We start from the raw sequence: 22,194 nt of genomic DNA, 5'->3' as shown, positions 1-22,194 counted from the left end.
CGCAAGAGGGGAGAAGAGCCAGATGTCCCCCTCGCCCAAAGCGCAGACCAGCGTTCCCACGCAGGACGACGGGGTGGCCCCCATCACGAGGGCCTTCTTGGAGTCTCTTTTCAATACCCTTCGCGACGACTTCCAAGCTCTGAAGCAGGACCTCGCTGGGGAGCAACGCGAATTGGACAGAGATGTGGATGGCCTGGGGGAGAGGGTGGCTGCGGTTGAAGTAGCGGACCACACTCGCAGTGAAGAAATAGAGGGTATGGGACAAGAGATGCTACGCCTCAGGGAGCAGCAGGTGGACCTCCAGGCACACACGGAGAACCTTGAAAACCGCTCCCGGAGAAACAGCATATGGGTCCGGGGAGTGCCATTGAAGGCCGAGGGGAACAGCGTCACCTGCTACCTGCGAGAACTATTCAGGGAGATTCTTGGCGAACCCGCTGACTTTGACATTCGCATCGACCGCGCGCACAGAGTGGGCCTGGCGCGCCGCGCACCTGCCCCACCACCGGACATCCTGGCCTATCTCCCTGACTTTCCCTTAAAGGAACGCATACTGAAAGAGGCCCGCCAGCAACAACCTCTCCATTTTCAGGGTTACCTGGTGGCCCTGTATCGGCCATCACTCTCCAGAAGCGAAGGGAGTTCCGGGTGGCGACAACATTCCTACGCGATAAAGAGGTTCCATACTCCTGGGGGCACCCATTCAGACTGATCTTTAAATAGCAAGGGGTCCTACATCAGATGCGCTCACTTCGGGACGTCTGCACTTTGCTGGGCATTGAACTACCGGAAGATGATACGCCAGGAGAGACGTCGTCGCGACACTCGATGGTCGGATCCTCCCACCCTCGCGAGACGGGTGGCAACGGAGCAGGCCTTAAGCCTGACCCAGCGACCATGGCCCAGGAGCAAGCGGCGGCCATCCAGGAGGTGGTTAAGGACACCTCGAACCCTCCTTGAGCCTTTGAAGTCGGGGGTTTTGCCTTCTTTGCACTAAATCCGCAGGGCGAGGGGTGGAGGGGCCTTTGAGGCCGCCACTGCTACATCACCCTCCACATTGTGACACTACAGGTCTGAACTACGTTCCTATAGACCAGGGACTATGGTTTGTTCTTGGGGTTGCTTAGTTAGGGTTTGGGATGGGGGAGGCGGGCTGGAAGGGGGTTGGTGGGTTGCGGGAGTTGGGGTGGGGTTCTGGGAGGGGGATGGGGGGATGGTCCTCAGTTGGGGGTGGGATGGGGGAGGGCGGGCCCCGGTGTGGCGCACTGCAGACAGTGCGGAAGAGGGGACACAGCTCAGGATGGCTAGGCGAGACGGGATAACCATGAGCAACTCCCAAGCAACAGATTCCACAATGCAGGTCCTCTCCCTCAATGTTAATGGGCTCAACAATCCTCTTAAGCGCAGGACGTCCTTTCCTTTTTAGAAAACTCCGGGGCGGAGATCTGCCTCCTACAAGAAACACACTTATTGCCTAAGGATTGGCACCGAATGCGGGCTAAGGCATTTCCGACACAATACTACTCTTCCACCACTGAGAAGAAGGCGGGGGTCGCCATCCTATGTGCGCGCCACTTTCGTGGTAAGGTGGGAGACAAAATCGCAGATATCACGGGGAGGCTCCTTGCATACAAAATACAGATGGGGGATGGTCTGCTGTGATAGGGTCAATCTATGCACCCAACACCAAACAGGAATCCTTTCTCACCAAGGCCCTGGCAGACACATTCGCCCACAACGTCAACTCCACGCTCATCGGAGGCGATCTCAATCTAGTAATGGGCACCCACAAAGACAGGTCGGGACAGAGATTCGGGTTTGCAGGCGTAATATCCCGGGAGGGGGGGCAATGGCTAATACCCCGGGATACACATTCTATTCCCATGTACATCACACATACGCCCGAATAGACCACTTTCTGGGCTCCACGGAGATGGCGGCCTTGATGACGAATACTGAGATTGTCCCAGCTGCATTATCTGACCATGACGCGCTAACAGTCCAAGTTCGAATTCCCAGGCCAAAGTTACGTAAGTGCAAATGGCGCCTCAAGGAGGCCCTCCTCCACCGTAAAGGGGAGACACAACACATCAACATGCGCATCGCCGAGTATCTGGCCACGAACGATATACGACAGAAGTATCCCTGGTGGCGCTGTGGGGTGCACTGAAGGCGGTGGTGCGCGGGGAGCTGATAGCGATCGCGGCAGCGGAATCTCGGGAACTTGGTTATATCTGTGGGTCGGTTTTTTAAGTGTTCAGAATGATTAGGCGCTCGACTTCTAACGGTAAAGATGTAAGTTCTTGCTGTATCTAAGTAGGTGCTTCTTGGTCAGAGGAAAACCTTAACCTCTGTAAAGAGAAGTGGTGAAACCACCCCTCTTATGTTGATTTGGCAGAAAACCAGAGCACACTATATTTATTAAAAATATATTCCTCATTGAGTATTTTATTGATTCCGGATAGATCACACCCAAAGTAGATTTTTCAAAAGAGTTTTATTTGTGACCAGTGTCCTCTTTTCAGGATTCACTGTATTAATCACTTAAGCCTACACGTGTTTCATCACAGCATGTGGCTGTGACTCATCAGGGCTAAATAAAAAGTAAAAAGAAAATGAAAACATAAACTAATAATGTCAATAACACGTTGAAACGTGCGACTAGAGGGACACCAGTGAGTGGAAACCAACACAGAAGGGCGGGAAAAAGAAAAAATGAAGTAAAGTGACTTTTGCATGTCTCAATCGAGCGACAATTTTAGACAGGTTATAGATCTTAACACTGATGTGTGATAGAGTCAAGTGTCGTGACATACGGCGCATAAGTTATTATCTCCGATAAGCGGTTGTGCTGTGAGGTGAGGTTATATCATACCGTTTGTATTTATAGATAAAATCCTAAATAGGCATTACTACTTGTGTACATAACTCAATTCTCCAAGTTACTGAAAAAAAGCTGCTCATTGGTTTCTAATAAAGCCTTCATTTTTGGACAACACATCCTATTGTTATTGAAGTTCTAATGTTACAGGTTCTATGTACCTCACCTCTCATTGTTAAAGTATAATTATCAGTCACCATTCTATATCTAGTTAGCGGTACTACATCTTAATGCATGCTTTACGTTTCATTTGCTGACACCATTACTGTACATAAAAAACACTTATCTTCGTGCCATTTTCTAACTCACATTGATATTTACCAAAGTTTGGCAGATTATTGTCATATAACTTATTATTTTCCTCTAATGTTTACATCAATTGTGAATATTTATTTGTATTTTTTGACCAGATGATTCCTGAAGTCTCAATCTTAACCTTTCACTAATTTTTTACAAAACCATTTCATTCCAAAGTCACAACCTCTAAGTACCGCTAAAACCATTCACTTTAGTGCTCATTATAATTAACGCCGTGTCATTTTATTCCTGTAAAGTCGGGTTCAAACCTATCATTCCAATTTGGTCAATGCAAAGGTGAGGGAAATTAATAAAAGCAACTGTGAACGGGTTCTTAACACTTAAGTGATTACCTGATCTTTTGAAAAATCTACTTTGGGTGTGATCTATCCGGAATCAATAAAATACTCAATGAGGAATATATTTTTAATAAATATGGAATCTCGGGAACGCCGGGAAAAGAGGCACGCACTCTCCGATACGGTACTCGAACAGGCCCACAACAGGACTGGGGCCCCGAGAATATGGCGCAAGCTCAAGGCGGCCAGGGCCCAACTAGCGAACCTCGACCTGGATTGGGCTGAATATGCTGCCTTGCGTTTGCGACACACTTACTACGTGAGCGGCGATAGGACAGACCGCCTGCTAGCCAGCAAGCTCAAGGCCAAAGTCTTGCGCTCGAGGATAACATCTCTGCGGGACACCGCTAGGCAGGAAAAAAGAGACGACGAGCAGATAGCTGCAACGCTCTGGACATTTTACGCGTCATTATATGCCGCAGACCCCACCCGGGAGGGAGGGAACGCAGACTCTTACCTTGCCACAGCCGCCGTCACGGTCCTCAACGAAGCAAACGAGCGCTCCCTTGAGACTCCGATAAGGACGGATGAATTAATCTCCGCTATAGCACATCTCAAACCGCTCAAATCTCCGGGACCGGATGGCTTCTCAGCGGGTTTTTATAAAACATTTTGCCCTCTGATAGCCCCGATCCTGTCCAGACTGTTCAATTCCTTTGAGGGCCCTGGCTCCATTCCGCGCGACATGCTTGAGGCCAATATCATCGTCCTACCGAAACCGGGAAAGGACCCCGCCGACTGCGCGGCCTACAGGCTGCTCAATCTAGACCTAAAATTATTTACTGGCATCCTGGCCGCAAGACTGGGCCCTTGCCTCCCAGGCATCATCGAACCAGACCAAGCAGGTTTTATCCCTAACCGGCAATGCTCAGACAATACGAAACTCCTGCTGCACGTCATAGACAAGACCCACTTCAACGACTCGGATGCGGCCCTACTTTCGGTCGACGTAGAGAAAGCGTTCGACCAGGTCAACTGGGGGGTACTAGACGCCACCTTGGCTCGCTTCGGCATAGGGCAACGCTTCTGCGCCTGGGTGGCCGGTTGTTATTCCGCCCCACAGGCGGTCATTAGGGTCAATGGGGTGTGTTCCGCACCATTTACCATCCAGAGGGGGACGAGACAGGGATGTCCTCTCTCCCCTTGCTCTTTGCCCTTTACATAGAGCCCTTCACACTAAAGGTCATGGACAACCCTGCGATCACAGGAGTCAAGTTTGGGGGCGAGGCGCAGACCATAAGCCTTTATGCTGATGACATCCTCGCAAAACAACAAAGGAGAGATGCCAGTTCTGATAATATAGTTCAGAAAACCCTTTATCAACCAGAAAAAGATCAACTTCAAGACTGGGAGGTGCTATTAAATAACTGCTTTATTCTGCAAAATATATTAAAAAGTACAATCATTTTGATCTTAGTGGATATGGTCAACACTAAAGACATTTTTGTGACGAAAAATGAAATAAGGGACAAAGCACAAGGTAAAACATCAACCATACAGTCATAAATCAAACATATCACAGTCATACAACAAACATTCATGCATTCATACTGGAGTGCTTCACACAGACTGGAGAATTCATACACCAGTGGGGGAAGTAACAAGTCTGCTGTAAACTTGTAGAAAATTCAACATAAAACAATACACTCCTTTTGTGTCAAAATAAGTCAATTATTTCTAGATATTTACTAAAGTGAGTGTACAATTGTCAGGACTAGTGCAATACAATTATAACACTAGAACAACCAGAAGCAGACCGAAACGGGGGGGGGCCTACGCGTTTCGAATCCCTAGTGATCGAGGGGATTCTCCTCAGGGCTGGGTTATTCAGTTGGAATCTATGCAGGAAATCGAATTTGTGAGTGTAAAAGACCTTAATCCTAGGTATCAAGGTGTCCTGAATGGCAGGAGAGCAATGAAGTCAGAAGCAGTGGGACCGGGGGTCCCAAGGCTGTGTACTCCTGGGCCAATCATCACCGTTTGAATCCCAATAGTGTAGAAATTGTTTTCACCAAGGACGCCTTAAAAGTTTGAAGGGTCCGTGAAGCCGGGTCCTAGTCGTTCGGCGTTGAATTCAGCGTTAGTCACTTGGCGCTGGATTCAAACGGTTCATTTTTCGTCACAAAAATGTCTTTGGTGTTGACCATATCCACTAAGGTCAAATTTATTGTACTTTTTAATATATTTTGCAGAATAAAGCAGCTATTTAATAGCACCTCCCAGTCTTGAAGTTGATCTTTTTCTAGTTGATAAAGGGTTTTTTGAACTATATTATCAGCTCTGGCATCTCTCCTTCGTTGTTTTGCTTATTAGGATCAGCCTTACTGATTAGAGCCAGCCCGAGTTGTTTCTTGATGACATCCTCACAGCACTGGAAGACACTCTAAACTCAGTCCGGGCCTTTTTGTCGGAAATGGAGTCTTTCGGAACGGTGTTGGGGTTCAAAATGAACGTCGGGAAGTCCTTGCTCCTCCCGCTCGGATGTAATGCTCGAGTGTCTAGTACTCTTCCCCGCAACCTGGGGGGGGGCTCTCTTCCAGTATGTCCGTGCCTTATTTGGGCATATCTCTAACACCGTCCACGGCCCAAACCGTGGAGCAGAACTATACAACCCTCCTTATTCAACTGTTGGGCGACCTCACGAGGTGGCGGCAACACTCACTCTCATGGCTGGGGCGGGTGGCGGCGGCAATCAAAATGTCTCAGCTGCCTAAAGTTCTAGATTTATTCCAGATGCTAACAGTCACTCCGCCAATCGGCCTACTCGCGAAGCTCCAGGATGCCATCCGACATTTCGTTTGGGCGGGCAAACGACCGTGCCTACGCAGGGACCTCACTAACCACACCACAGCAGTAGGGGGCCTGGGAGTCCCAGATATTTTACGATACTTCCAGGCGACGCAACTCCGGTACCTCCTGGAGTGGAACCGCCCCAAATCTGAAAAGAGATGGCTCTTTCAAGATCGCGCAATGGCCCGGATGCCGTTGTGGAGGATTCCCTTTCTTAGAAGGCAAGACCGCCCCACCTACATGAAAAACTCACCCATTATTCGCACTACCCTGCAGGCAGGTGTGGGACAAAGTCGCGGTGGCTCTGGGACTCACCACCTACCCTTCACCGCTGACACCCTTATTCGATAACCCTGCCTCTGCACCTGGCATGGTCCGGGGATCCTTTCCCCGATGGCAACCGTCTGACTGCAGATCAGCCGGACACTTCTTCGATCTCAACGGCTGCATGTCACTGCAGAATCTACAAGACGCTTACGCGCTCCCCCGGCTCCCGCGGTTTGAGTATTTCCAGATTCTGCCCTGGCTCATGGGCAGCGATATGTTGCCACAGGTCAGCAGGCACCTAACCCCATTTGAGCAATTGCTTCATGCCAAGAAATCGGACAGGCATGCAATAACGGAACTGTATGCAATGCTATGTCCCCCACGACCTCCATCTGTGCGATCAGCGGGTCAAAGAAGATGGGAAAGGGAGTTAGGACGATCCCTCACTAACAAAGAGTGGCAAGATGTATACTATAGGGCACACCATACTGCCAAGAATGTCGCTAGCAAAGAATCGGCAGTCAAAATCACTTATTACTGGCACCTGACGCCTGCAAGATTGCATCAGGGTAACCCACGCCGTGACCCCTTGTGCTGGAGGATTTGCGGGCAACCAGGCACCATGACCCACATCTTATGGGATTGCGTAGAGGTGAAAGACTTTTGGGAACAAGTACTTAGGGACATTAACAAATATTTTGGCACTGAAATCCCTCGCTTCCCGACATATACACTGCTTGGCCTACCCAACAAAATCACCTTCCCACTTAAATCACCCAGAGGGAAACAAATTAGCGATGGGGGCAGCAACACAACACATATTGTCGCTTTGGGGCACCACGCGGAAACCCACACACACTGGATGGCTGCACAAGTTATGGTACACGATGGGGATGGAAAGAATACAGGCCTCCTTGACTCAGACGCAACACACATTCCTCGAAACCTGGCAACCCCTAGTAGATTTACTGGCCGATGAATTCTATGAGCTTACATGTCCAAAGTACCTCAGAGTGCCTGTAGAGTTCCGGAACACACCTGGAGGTCTCGCCTCAGGAACCTCAGCCTGATATGCTGATACATAGTTCTTTAATTAAACAACAGGGGGTGGTGATGGACAGAGTTTCTGAATTAAGCAGAATACTCTCACCCAGTCAAGAGATCAGGGCTAGATCCAACACCGTTTTTTAGCTCACTGCACCATCCCAGCTTAGAACCTGGCTGTATGCAAATTAGTCTGTTCCTGTCCCAGTGCATGATGGGAACAGGGCAAACCAAACTACAAAGCCAATTCTTTCACTGGGAAGGAAACAAGCTTCCGGGGACCGGTTTCTGGCATTACAGCCGTCTTCGGCCCGGCTTGCTTGAATCCTGATGGTGCAATGAGCAAGGGACTCACATCTGAGTATACCCTTCCACTCTTATGGTGGACAAAATAATTAAACAACAGGGGGTGGTGATGGACAGAGTTTCTGAATTAGGCAGAATACTCTCACCCAGTCAAGAGACTGCACTGGGACAGGAACAGACTAATTTGCATACAGCCAGGTTCTAAGCTGGGATGGTGCAGTGAGCTAAAAAACGGTGTTGGATCTAGCCCTGATCTCTTGACTGGGTGAGAGTTTTCTGCTTAATTCAGAGACTCTGTCCCTCACCACCCCGTGTTGTAAATATTTTTGTCCACCCTAAGCGTGGAAGGGTATACTCAGACATGAGTCCCTTGCTCATTGCACCATCAGTATTCAAGCAAACCGGGCCGAAGACGGCTGTAATGCCAGAAACCGGTCCCCGGGAGCTTGTTTCCTTCCCAGTGTAAGAATTGGCTGTTGTAGTTTGGTTTGCCCTGTTCCCATCATGCACTGGGACAGGAACAGACTAATTTGCAAACAGCCAGGTTCTGAAACTGGGATGTTGCAGTGAGCTAAAAAACTGTGTTGGATCTAGCCCTGATCTCTTGACTGGGTGAGAGTTTTCTGCTTAATTCAGAGACTCTGTCCCTCACCACGCCTTGTTGTAAATATTTTTGTCCACCCTAAGCGTGGAAGGGTATACTCAGACATGAGTCCCTTGCTCATTGCACCATCAGTATTCAAGCAAACCGGGCCGAAGACGGCTGTAATGCCAGAAACCGGTCCCCGGGAGCTTGTTTCCTTCCCAGTGTAAGAATTGGCTGTTGTAGTTTGGTTTGCCCTGTTCCCATCATGCACTGGGACAGGAACAGACTAATTTGCATACAGCCAGGTTCTGAAACTGGGATGGTGCAGTGAGCTAAAAAACTGTGTTGGATCTAGCCCTGATCTCTTGACTGGGTGAGAGTTTTCTGCTTAATTCAGAGACTCTGTCCCTCACCACCCCTTGTTGTAAATATTTTTGTCCACCCTAAGCGTGGAAGGGTATACTCAGACATGAGTCCCTTGCTCATTGCACCATCAGTATTCAAGCAAACCGGGCCGAAGACGGCTGTAATGCCAGAAACCGGTCCCCGGGAGCTTGTTTCCTTCCCAGTGTAAGAATTGGCTGTTGTAGTTTGGTTTGCCCTGTTCCCATCATGCACTGGGACAGGAACAGACTAATTTGCATACAGCCAGGTCCTGAAACTGGGATGGTGCAGTGAGCTAAAAAACTGTGTTGGATCTAGCCCTGATCTCTTGACTGGGTGAGAGTTTTCTGCTTAATTCAGAGACTCTGTCCCTCACCACCCCTTGTTGTAGATACATAGTTCTTTAGCAGATGCCCACACCAGAGGGGGTGGGTCAGGGGGTTTGGGGATGGAGGATAGGGGGGAGGTGGGGTTTAGGAGGGGAGGTGGGGTTATGCGGTTGGGGTTGTTTGGGGCAAGACCTGTCCTCTCCCAGTTCCCACCCGCCCACATGGACACACTGCCTTATCCGGCCGCCAAGGCTCCCTATGGGGTGGGGGGGGGGGGGGGGGGGGGGTACGAGACTGAAAAGGGGCATGCCCCCAGAATGCACATTGTACTACCGGTGATATGTCTTTTCTGTTTGAAATACAATAAAAATGAAAACGTGCAACAAGCTTATGGAGTATTTAAACAAGACCTTTCAAAAATGCAATTTTCCAAACATTTCCTTCTGAAGGCTGATGTGTTATTTCTTTTCATTCAACCTAGAGCTGCTTCTAGATTTAGAGAATGAACATGAAGGCTTGTGGTTCCTCTCTCTGGATAAGGATATTTCATGATTTCAGTGTCTAGAGAGGGACCTGCTACGGCAAGCTCATTCGTCGTGGCGACGAGGGGGCAGGCTTCTTCAGCCTCTGTAGTCATGTCTTTGAAGTCAGCCCCCACCCCACGATAGAGGCGGACCATAGTTTCTTCTACTTTTTTTGCCATTCGACAACTCAACTCTTACACAGTAACCACACAGTGTTCTTCCATCTAATTCTCTCACAGCATCTGCAGCATTTCGTGGATCTTCAAATTCAATAAATGGAAATCTAGGTGGGTTGTGTGCTACCCACACACTCCGCAGTGGTCCGTAATACCCGAAAGCACGCTCCAACTCAGTCTTGTTTCTGTTTTTCCCAAGGTTCCCAACATATAGTTTACAGTCCAGAGGACAAGAGTCGCCAACCATGACCTCTCTGGAATGCATTCTGCATTCTAGCTACCTTCAACTTCAGCTCCTGTGACCTCTTCTCTTCTGCCTTGTCCGGAAGCTAAAATGGCCTAAGGAGTCCAAACGGTCCTCTGTATTTGCATGAGTCTCAAATGCACAACTGAAGTGAAAACCTTGGACTGAGAAGAAATTCCAATGGAGGGCCAAGCCTTGTCACCTTTATCAAAATCAACTGCCAAAGTTCTAGACCATATTCTAGAAACAAGCATTTGCAATGCAATAGGTCTCGCTTCTGCGAGAGTTTGAGCTGTTCGCATTGTAAATGACAATGCCTTTTATTTATGTGTTTTGAAAACTTGCAAGAGGTGCGTAAACATGCACTCTGTACATATAGCCTTTACTTACGAGAAGCAAGGCTGGCAATAACTGCGCCTCTTTAACTGCCAGCCTTGCTTTTCGTAAGCAAGGACTATTTGTACAAAGCGCGTGTTTACGCACCGCTTGCAGGTTTTCATAACACATAAATAAAAGGCATAGTCTTTTACAATGCCAACCCAGGAAGAGGCCAGCAGGAGCAACGCGGGAGGCAGCGGCAGGTAATTTTTTTTTAAATTATTATTAGCATGCCTTCCCACCTCCCCATTCCCCTCTCTGCGCGCTCAACCCACCCGCCCACCACCCTTTTTTAATGGCAGCCGACGCTGGGTAAATCCCTGCACGAATCTACCCTCACAGCAACCTTCCACACTCCCTCTAGATGCCCTTTCACACCTGCAGCCCAAGAAAATCTACCACCCCACAGCCCCATCTCCACCAGAGCCCTTACCACTCTCATCTTACCTTCATCCCGACCTCTTACACCAAAACACAAGCTCGTCCTAATGTCCAGTCGTCCTGTGTGCCATGAGCCACTGCTGCCGCTAATACTGGTTTGTGCCTGCTTTTTTTTTCTTTCTGTGCTCTCTATACTTGCGTCCCTCTGTGCCTCACTTTGCCTGTGTACCGCCGCTCTGTGCCCCCTCCTGCTCAGGTAGCATTGTTGTTTTGTGCCCCTCTGTGCCCACTTTTACCTTCTGTATCCCGCTGTGTGCCCGCCCGTCCCCGTCCACGCTCTTTCCCGGCGCTGCGTCCCTTGCAGCCCCGCCCTCCTCAGCTCCCATTTGCCGCTCGCTCCCGCCTCCCAGGTGCTCCTCCCTCCCACTCCCCCCCCCCCCCCCATATGGAGGCCGCGAAGTGGGCGCGCCTAAGGCGCGCCTAAGGCAAGCCTGTCTGCGCCGGTCCGCACCTGGACCGCTCCCGGACCGCTCCCAGCGCCAGAACCCCTGGACCCCGCACTCCCCATGATGCACAACACCGCTACGACTCCAGCACCCTCAACGCCGGACTGTCACGCACCTGCTACCTGGCCACCCCGAAGCACACACAAGGATCCTTCTCCTGCCGGAGCTGCAGCTTCACCAGCATCCAGCCCACTAACCCACCCACCCACCGAAGAACCCAACTTCCTCAGATGCATCCTGCTCAACACCCGCTCTGCCCGCAAGCAAGCCGTCGAACTTTGGGACCTATTCGACACCAACCCCCCAGACGTCGCCTTCCTCACGGAGACCTGGCTGACCCCCACCTCGGCGACCGACATCGCCATAGCCATTCCAGAAGGCTACAAGATCACCCTCAAGGACCGCACCAACGGAGCAGGTGGAGGAATTGCCATCGTCCAAAGAAACACCCTCAAAATCTCGACAGACGCCGACGACACCCTCCGCAGCGCCGAACACCTGCACTTCAAGATCCACACCGACCCCAACACCACCCTCAGAGGCACCCTCGTCTCAGTTCAGCGACTCCATCGCCGACTTCATCAGCACACACGCCCTCGCCTCCACGGACTACATCCTCCTCGGGGACCTGAACTACCACCTCAAGAACAACAACGACTCCAACACCTCCACCCTGATCGACAACCTCGGCCTCAGACAAGTCATCACAACACCCACTCACCCGGCCGGCCACACGCTTGACCGCATCTTCTCAGCAAGCTCCCACGTCTCCTTCGACCGCACCACCGAACACCACTGGACCGATCACCACTGCATTCACTTTACCTTCCGAAAACCTACTACCCACCACCGCACCCAGCCGATACCTCGCCGCAGCTGGGGGAAGATCATAGAGGACCAGCTAACTACCACCCAGAGCCCACCCGCAGATCCCACAGACCCCAACACCACTGCCTGCAACCTCAGACAGTGGATCGACGACTGCACCACCACCCTCGCCCCGCTCAAGAAACCCCCAACACCCAGACAAGCAAGAGAGCCAGCTGGTTCACCGAAGACCTCCAGGCCTCCGGGCAAACTTGCCGCAAACTGGAAAAAAAACTGGACCCGCGAAAGAACACCGGAAAGCTACACAGCCCATAGGAACACAACCCACCGACACCACCAACTCATCAGATCCGCCAAAAGGACCACCTTCAGAGACCGCATAGACAACAACGCACACAACCGCAAAGAGCTCTTCAGCATCGTGAAGGAACTCTCCAACCCCAGTTTCAACACCAATGACATCCCACCGTCACAAGACCTGTGCGGCTCACTGTCCACCTTCTTCTATCGCAAGACCGTAGACATCAACAACAGCTTCGAAGCAGTCATCACCTCGACAACCACCGGCACCCCTGCCCCCACGGCCACCACCCGCACCAACCGCCTGCTCGCATGGCCAACATCAACGACGACAACATTATCAAGATCATGAATACCGTCCACTCCGGATCCCCAGGAGACCCCTGCCCACACCACATCTTCAACAAAGCCAGGAGCACCATTGCACCCCATCTCCGGAAAACCATCAACATCTTCGAGACAGCGACCTTCCCAGGGAGCTGCAAACACGCAGAGATCAACGCCTTACTCAAGAAACCCAAGGCGTATCCCAAGGACCTAAAGAATGTCTGACCCATCTCCCTGCTCCTGTTCCCGGCTAAGGTAATCGGAAAGGCCGTCAACAAACAACTGACCAGCTTCCTCGAAGAGAACAGCATCCTGGACCCGTCCCAATCCGGATTCCCTAGTAACCACAGCACCGAAACTGCCCTCATCGCCGCCACCGACGACATCAGGATCCTGCTCGACAATGAAGAAAACGCGGCCCTCATTCTCCTGGACCCATCAGCCGCTTTCGACACAGTCTGCCACTGCACGCTAAAAACACGCCTCCATGACTCCAAGAAAAGGCCCTGGACTGGACCACCTCCTTCCTCACCAGAAGAACCCAGAGCGTCCGCCTTCCCCCCTTCCGCTCCAAAGCCACCGAGATAATCTGCGGCGTACCCCAAGGATCATCCCCCAGCTCAACGTTGTTCAACGTATACATGGCACCACTCGCCCACGTCACCCGACGGCACGACCTAAACATCATCTCCTACACTGACGACACCCAGCTGATCCTCCAGCTCACCAAGGACCCCCATACCGCCAAAACCAACCTAAGCGAAGGAATGAAGGCTGTCGCCGAATGGATGAGGAACAGCCGTCTGAAGCTGAACTCTGACAAGACGATGTCCTCATCCTGGGTTCCACCCCCTCAGCCTGGGACGACTCCTGGTGGCCGACGGCACTAGGAGCACCCCCTACACCCACCGACCACGCACGAAACCTGGGGGTCATCCTCAACTCCACACTCTCTATGACAAAGCAGTTCAACGCTGTCTCCTCCTCCTGCTTCAACACCCTCCGCATGCTTCGCAGGATCTTCAAGTGGATCCCCATCACAACTAGGACGGTCACCCAGGCCCTTGTCAGCAGTAGTCTAGACTACGGCAACGCACTCTACGCAGGAGCCCCGGCCAAACTCCTGAAACTGCTCCAACGCATCCAGAACGCCTCTGCACACCTGATCCTCGACATCCCGCGCCACAGCCACATCACACGCCACCTGAGAGACCTGCACTGGCTCCCCATCAACAAGAGGATAACCTTCAAGATCCTTACCCAGGCACATAAGGCACTCCACGACACCGGACCAGCGTACCTCAAAGCCGATTCAGCCTCTACACCCCATCCCGCCAGCTACGCTCTGCAGACTGCGCCCTCGCCACCGTCCCCCGCATCCGAAGACCGACCGCCGGCGGCAGATCATTCTCCCACCTCGCCACCAAGACGTGGAACACCCTCCCCATCTGCCTAGTGCAGACCGAAGACCTCCCAACCTTCAGGAGACTCCTCAAGACCTGGCTATTTGAACAGTAGCAGCGTTCGCCCCCCCCCCCTACCGCCCCAGCGCCTTGATGCCCTCATGTGTATGTAGTGCGCTCTACAAATGCTATGATTGATTGATCTCACGAACCCCAAGCTCACACAACCCTTCCATGTGACCACCTTTGAGTCAAACACCCAAACTATCTCACTGACCCACACCACCTACCTCCCACAGACAGTGGTTAATATTCAAAAGACTGAGCAATGGTGCCCCAAGCTTTGTTGAGAAGCGTGCAGCCAGTGCAATTAAATGTTGTCACACTCACACCCAAGGCTGGTCTTCTTAAATACACCGTTAGCCTTTTTAATGCACCACGAGGCTATCCCATGCCCCTCTCTCTCACTCTTGTAAGTTACTGCTTTCAGCATTTGACATTTTTCCCGTCCTGTTTTTCCGCCATCTTTCTTCTTTATTTTTTCCTCACTGGCTCTTGTAAATGTTTGATGCAGAAAAACAAGTACTTGTTCCCAAAAATGAGTGCAGCTTGCCCCCACGGCTCAAATTAAGTACTGCCAATTGCTGTGTCCCCGAGGTTCACCCGCTGTGTTCCCTCATAAACAACCTACCTCCATCCTCGGCCATAACATGAACCTACAAAACGACACCGCACAAACTGCCTCATCCACCTCTCGCTTCCACCACATGCATCATAGCGCTCAACCCTGACACTCAAACCCCACCGCGCCCCTCAAGATCACCCTTCCTCTCTCCTTCACCCAGTTTCACATCCATTCACCTTTCACTTTCACCACATACACACACCCTCGCACACAACCACCAATCTACGTGTGCCACACCCTCCCACAGATCTTACTTTCCTACCTGCAAATCAACCAGTGCTCTCCCCTCATGCCCAACACCCCTCATCCCTCAAGCTTACCCTCACTCTTTCACTCACCAAGCCTCACACCCACTGCTCACTTCTATCACAGACCCCCTCGCACTCTCTCAACCACCCCTACGCGCGTTCCTCCCTCACACCCGTTCTCTTTCCCTCGCTCGACCTCGCGCCCTCCCTCACAAACACCCCTCCCACTGCCATTCACTTGCACGTCGAGACCCTATTTAATAATCCCTCATTCTCCCCCTCACCGTCTTGACTACGCAATCAAAGCCATGCGCAGAAGGGTTTTACAGCTTTCACGGGGCGCCCTGTGGCAAAGTAAACAAACATTGCTTTTGATAATATTCGCTTTTGTCTTCCATTATCATAGCTGCCAAGGTTCCAGATTGCTATGTGTGACATTGTCATAATTTTAGTGTAATTATGAGTGACATTTCAACAACTATGAGTGACACTTCCTCGCGTGCAAAATTAAGCAATGGCGATGAGGGAATAATATAAATGTCAGTAATTACACCTATTTGAGCAGTGAGATGGTCTTTAGGATCATATGTGTAAACACATGTAGTTAAGATAAAAGGGTTTAGACTAGACTGGTGGCCAAAAACTCTAAAAAGTGATAAAAACAGGCAATTGACTTTCTCCATCTATGCATGAATTGACTGGAAAAATATCCCTGTATCCATCAGGACTGCCTCAACACTGCTGCAACTGAGGAAAGAGTTGTAGACGCACCTTTTTAAAAAACAAGACAGCACAATGCAGTAATATTACTTGTCTCCTCAAAGAACCCAGGTACCTCTCCCATCACTTGCTGACTGCACTTGTGCCTTTCTCCACTTGCTTTAGTTTGTGCTATTAAAATAGCATATACTTAGAATGATCTCCCTTCACAAACATAGAACTTCAGAGTACACTACATGGACAGGTGCAAGAATGCAAACGTGTTGCTTAGTCATATATGGTGACTGCTAACTAAAATGTTATCAGCAGAGATGCGATGTTAAATACAATAATCAAATAAAACAATCTTTTTATTCACATAGTAGCATTACAGATCTGGATAACACTGTTGAAGTTATTTTAAAATACTAATGTATTTTATTGTCAATGCACGCTTAAACAAATAACCTTTTCTGTTTATTTGCTATCATTCTGGTACCTGAACTCGGTTCTAATAGTGCGTGTGCCTGGAAGCCCTCGCTGCCTGTGCCCTTACTTCGCTCCAGCAGTTCCTAAAGGCCCTGGCTGCCTGTGCGCCCCGGGTGTACACATGACATGGTGAAAGTTTTCAGGCTCCCCCTGCGGTACTCTAGCCACCCGCTGACAAAGATAGCCTATGCCTCTAATACGGGAAATGGGCCGACCTCACAGAAACGGAGGCTTAGGTACGGGGGCTGGGGGAAGAAAGAGGGACTACATGTTATATTTATTTACGTGAATTTTCATATAGCGTGCACATTTATGTAAATACATGAACGGTTATAAAAAGTTACAATCCTAGAATTAAAAAATTAACAAAAGTAGGTTATACAGTAGGAATTTACTATAGTGAAACTATCGCTAAGTACAACAGTGAGCTAGTGCTACTTGTGAGCAGCAGCAGCACTCACCCGATGAAGAGGAGCTGGTATCTTTCAATGCCAAGAGCGGCGAGTGTGACCATAATACTGCAACTATTGTCTGAAACATCCGACTGCTACTTAAAAGGTACCCAGTATGACACACGTAGTTGTGGTGTGGGGAACACTGCAGCGCTGTCAAGGTACGAGTCAGCAAGCCGCGACGAGACATGACTTCCCCCTGCACCTTGAGTCGAGGCCTGGACCGTGGCTTCCGTCATGGTGTCACACTCGCTCGAACCCTGAGTCAGGAACTAAAACCCTGGAAACCTGACTATCCACATTGTCACAATCAACCTAAGCACAGGGATAGTAAGTAATCGGTAGAACTTCACTGTGAGGTCGATGTTGTGCCTTCCCGCCAGTCTAACTCTGCGGCCGGTTTAATAATAAATTATTGCCCCTCCTGCGCAGGCAGCAGCGCATTCAGTCTCAGACACGCGATGACTGAGAGGGACGCTTCGTTCAACAGTCATTCCATTGCCCCGGCCCACGGCTTCTGACCGACCGGCTCTTAACTTCCTGTTGGCTTCTGACCGACCGGCTCTTAACTTCCTGTTACTGGAGGACTTGAGGTCACATCCCTCAGCGCCACAGGCTATAATGCAACGACCGCCCGGGGTCTCGGTATTAATTGGGCTGCAGTCAGTGGCTCACAGTGACTGGAACGAGCCGCGCAGCGCGGGCGGGAATCTCGCAGGCACCCGGGCAGAAATTGTAACATTGTCTGAGAGCAGATATTTAACTATTGAGCTCCTGCTGCTGGCAAGTGAAGTCTGCTGCGGCCCGGGGCGCACGCAGGTGATGGCGCGCGCTAGCACTTGGAGGTCGTGGGCAGCCAGTTTCAGCGCTGTCAGCAGAGTTTGGACAGTGACAAAAATGCGTGACCATGCATTTCACTGCGGTGTTGCGGGAACACCACAGTGAAATGCGTTAGCGTCACGCCTGATGCGTGACACTTGGCAGGACTGCATTATCGTTGCTCATCGGCAGCAAAGGCAGCAGCCGTGTCCCAGGGTGGCCGCGGAGCCGCAGACACCCTCCGATCCCCTTTCAAATACAGCAAAATAGCAGAGCCTGGCTGCCTTTGTGTCCCGGCATTGCAAAGACGATTAAAAAACAAAGTGCTGCAAGAAAAAGCTGACAAGTGCCTTCTCACGTCGCCTGCTCGTGGCATGCGTGAGTCGAGCAATCCCTGAGCATGGTCCGTTTACAGAGCCGACTGAAAGCTCTCCCGGGACTGAGAAGACGAGGCATGCCAGGGCAGCTCAGGAGGTCCATGCACATGCTGCGAGAATTTACAGCTCTTATGCGAAATAGATCATCAGCATTTGGTTTAAACAATTACGCCTGTGACAGTTTTACAAAGCTATTTTCGTGTTTACTCTCACTGCTGATAGTTTGAAAAATTCATAAAATTGTGAAGTTTCTTGAAGAATCGAACATGTGAGTTTCTGAAATTTCGCACACCCATTTACATAGCCCTGCAAAATTCCAGAATCGGGTATAAAGACACTGCTGTCAGCCTGTACACCACACACCTACAGGGCAAGGGGATGGTGAACACGAAGGAAGGTTTCTCCCTGGATGAAGGAACTAGGGAAATGAAGAAATGGTGATGAATGAATGAATGGTGTTGTAAATGGATAGAAGGTGGACATTAAACGGAAGCTGGGGAGTATGGGGATTGCAGCAGGTGTGTGTGTGTGTGTGTGTGTGTGTGTGCTTGTGTGTACTGTCTTGAGTTCCTTTGACTGTAAATGGCTGGTTTAGTTCTCGTCTCGAAGACCGTGAGTTCTCCATAGGAGGGAAGGCGAAGCCCTGGTGGCCGCTCTGTGAATGAGTCTGCACACTCGCAGCAAGGCAGACCCTTATTCCAGTTGTGATTTTGATATGCAGTCACTGGGCTCATTGAATATGTGATGGAGGAAACCTGTTTACATGCAGGAACAGTGTTATTATATGCAAATGTAATGTGCAATAAGTGCACAGAGAATACGCATCTCACACAGTAATTGTGTGCATTTTCAGTGTAGACAGGGAAAACTGTGCATGCAGAAAGTGTGTTTTAGGGTGCAGGAAGGTGTTGATGAATTACAAGCTTGATGGCCACGGATGTCAATCCCGGCTTCATCCGTTTGGGTTTCCAAGGTGGCTGGGTGTTTTATTGTGAATATCCGAGGCAGGAGGTTGTGCTTTACAAAGTGGACTTTGGGTGTTTAGGGGAGAAGGCTGTCTTCTATTGGAGGAATGTTATGTTCATTTCAAAAGGGGGTGTTGGGAACAACCATGCATCTTTCGTACCACTGTGCTTTACTATAAGTGTGAGAGGGTGCATAGGATAACGTTAGCAATGAGTTTTCCATAATGATTCATACCTCAGAATGCCAACTTCACGGCGCTGTAAGGAGCCAGGACTCTTGTTGCACGGGGTGGGATCTGGAGTTTTGGCATCAGCAGGGGCAAACGGGTTGTCAGGAGGGGTCCCTCAATCAATCAATCAAAGCATTTGTATAGCGCGCTACTCACCCGGAGGGTCTCAAGGCGCTTGGGGTAGGGGGGTCCGCTACTGCTCGAACAGCCAGATTTTGAGTTGCTTCCTGAAGGTGAGGTGGTCTTGGGTCAGGCGGAGGTGGGTGGGGAGGGAGTTCCACGACTTGGCGGCCAGGTAGGAGAAGGATCTTCCTCCCGTTGTGGCTCTTTGGATGCGGGGGACGGCGGCGAGGGCGTGGCTGGCCGATCGAAGCTGGCGGGTGGGAGTGTAGTAGTTCAGACAGTCGTTGAGGTATCTTGGGCCTTGGTTGTGGAGAGCTTTGTGTGCGTGGGTGAGGAGTCGGAACGTGATTCTCTTGTTGACGGGGAGCCAGTGCAGGTTTCTCAGGTGTGCGGAGATGTGGCTGTGTCGGGGGATGTCCAGGATGAGTCGTGCTGAGGCGTTCTGAATGCGCTGGAGGCTTTTTTGGAGTTTTGCGGTGGTTCCGGCGTAGAGGGAGTTGCCGTAGTCCAGTCGGCTGGTGACGAGGGTCTGGGTGACCATCTTCCTGGTTTCGGTGGGGACCCACCGGAAGATCTTGCGTAGCATGCGTAGAATGTTGAAGCATGACGAGGAAACGGCGTTGACTTGTCTGGTCATGGAGAGGGAGGAGTCCAGGATGAAGCCCAGGTTGCGTGCGTGGTCTGTTGGTTTGGGTGCGCTGCCAAGGGCAGGGGGCCACCAGGAGTCGTCCCAGGCGGAGGGCGACGATCCCAAGATGAGGACTTCCGTCTTATCTGAGTTCAGTTTCAGGCGGCTGTTCATCATCCACTCGGCTACGTCTTTCATCCCTTCGCGTAGGTTGGTTCTGGCGGTGGCGGGGTCGTTGGTGAGGGAGAGGATCAGCTGGGTTTCGTCGGCGTATGAGATGATGTTGAGGTTGTGTTGGTGTGCGATGGCCGCGAGGGGGCTCATGTAGATGTTGAACAGCGTGGGGCTGAGTGAAGATCCTTGTGGTACGCCGCAGATGACTTCGGTGGCTTCTGATCTGAACGGAAGAGGCGGACTCTCTGTGTCCTTCCGGCGAGGAAAGAGATGATCCATTCCAGGGCCTTCTCCTGGATTCCGATGTTGTTGAGGCGCTGCACTAGGGTGCGGTGGCAGACCATGTCGAACGCCGCGGAGAGGTCTAAGAGGATGAGGGCCGCTGTTTCCTCGTTGTCGAGCAGGGTTCGGATGTCGTCGGTGGCGGTGACACATTTTCTTCCCTATTTTCCTTCGGAGCAGTATTGACTTTGTGATTTAACTTTACAGTTTGGACTACATCTTTACTTTTTGTCTCGCCATTTTTTTAAATGACTTCTACACATTTAATGGACTGTTCAATCCTTTTCGCTATTGTGATGACATCATCTAAACACGGCTCATCTTTTTGCCACAGCTCATCCCTAACCTTTTCACTAATACAACCTAACATAAACTGATCTCTTATACTTTCATCAACTAATGCTCCAAATTTACAACTTGAAGCAAGTTTCCTGAGAGCTGTAATATAATTTTCAATACTCTCTTCCTCTTGTTGAGCCCTGCGACCAAAGTGATACCTTTCTAGAATAGTACTGACTTTCGGCAAATAATGTTTATCTAGTTTAGCCATGCAAATTTCATACTCATTGAGAGAACTGTCATCATGTTCTGGAAGATGGTCAAATACGTCTTGTCCTTCAGAACCCAGACAGTGTAATAATAGGGCTGTTTTCCTCTCAGCACTAAGACTGGAACCACAAACCCTCACATATCGCTCAAAAACTTGGCGCCATTTTTGCCATCTAATTGGAGGATCTCCAGGAGACGATAGAAAAAATGGCGGTGAGGTGACATTCTGCATGTTGAAAAGAGAAAAAAATAATTAATATATGCTCAAAGTTATTATTAAGTACACACTAGCCTTGAAGACTATATTAAAGAAAAACAGTAATAAGTTTGAGACCAAATTTAAAGAAGGGTGAGGTGATATCAAAGTATACAACCTGCTTGTTAAAGTCACCTTCAATAAATGAGAAAGCACATTGAGCTATATATAAAAATATAAATTTCCATATTATAGTTCACAATATAAATGTTGATATTATAAATAAACAATATGCTTGAAACAATGAGAATTCCAAACCTGCTTAAGCCAAAAGTCACTTAATTGCCAAAAAAAACCATTCAGATATATGTGAATAGCGAAGAGTACCTGATAACAGTGTGCGTGTCACTGAAATAATAGTAACACACAAAAAGGTCCAGCACGCTGCAAAATTATAATGCAGGAATGATAAACTTGACAATAGTGTGCGTGTCACTGAAACGGCACGCCAAAATAGTGTGAAATCGAAGATTTTGCGCAAAGTGTGCGTGTCACTGAAACGGCACGCTTCAATCTTCAAACCTTTATATAAATGGCCGCCATCACGTTGAGCGTGATGATGAAAACACACACGCCGTAGACAGCACTAAAAGTTGACAGAATTAAATCTCAGTCACAGTGATGGTTGTTGTTCAAGCGCTGAAGTTGTTTGAAAGGTATAAGAAGAACAAAATAAAAGCGCTTATTTCAATTAAAGCTGTAAACTGTAAATGTAAGAGAAGAGGTTTTTTTTTTATTAAAAAAAAACGGATTTCTAACTTTTGAAGTTTAAGAGGGTACCTTGAGGCGTTTTGAAGTCCTGTGATCCAGTAACGAGAACGCCAAATTAGAAGCCTTGTTGGGGTCTTTTAAAGTAGTAGCTTGTTGGAAACAAGCTTGATCTCTTCTTCTTTTTAAAAAAAAAATAT

General features: G+C 49.8%; 1 protein-coding gene and 1 pseudogene across 4 annotated transcripts in view; one reads left to right on the top strand and one right to left on the bottom strand.

The window, feature by feature from the left end:
- The window catches only part of TRABD (TraB domain containing), a 247,012-nt gene that overhangs the window by 205,771 nt on the left and 19,047 nt on the right, over positions 1-22,194 (top strand). The gene's annotated exons all lie outside the window — the stretch shown is intronic.
- LOC147750739 (serine/arginine-rich splicing factor 3 pseudogene) lies at positions 9,702-10,190 on the bottom strand (annotated as a pseudogene).

This window comes from Lissotriton vulgaris, chromosome 1_1 (assembly GCF_964263255.1).
Source record: "Lissotriton vulgaris chromosome 1_1, aLisVul1.2, whole genome shotgun sequence".
NCBI classification, from domain to species: Eukaryota; Metazoa; Chordata; class Amphibia; order Caudata; family Salamandridae; genus Lissotriton; species Lissotriton vulgaris.
Note: the sequence above shows the minus strand (reverse complement) of the source record. Positions and strands in the feature narration are given on the sequence as shown.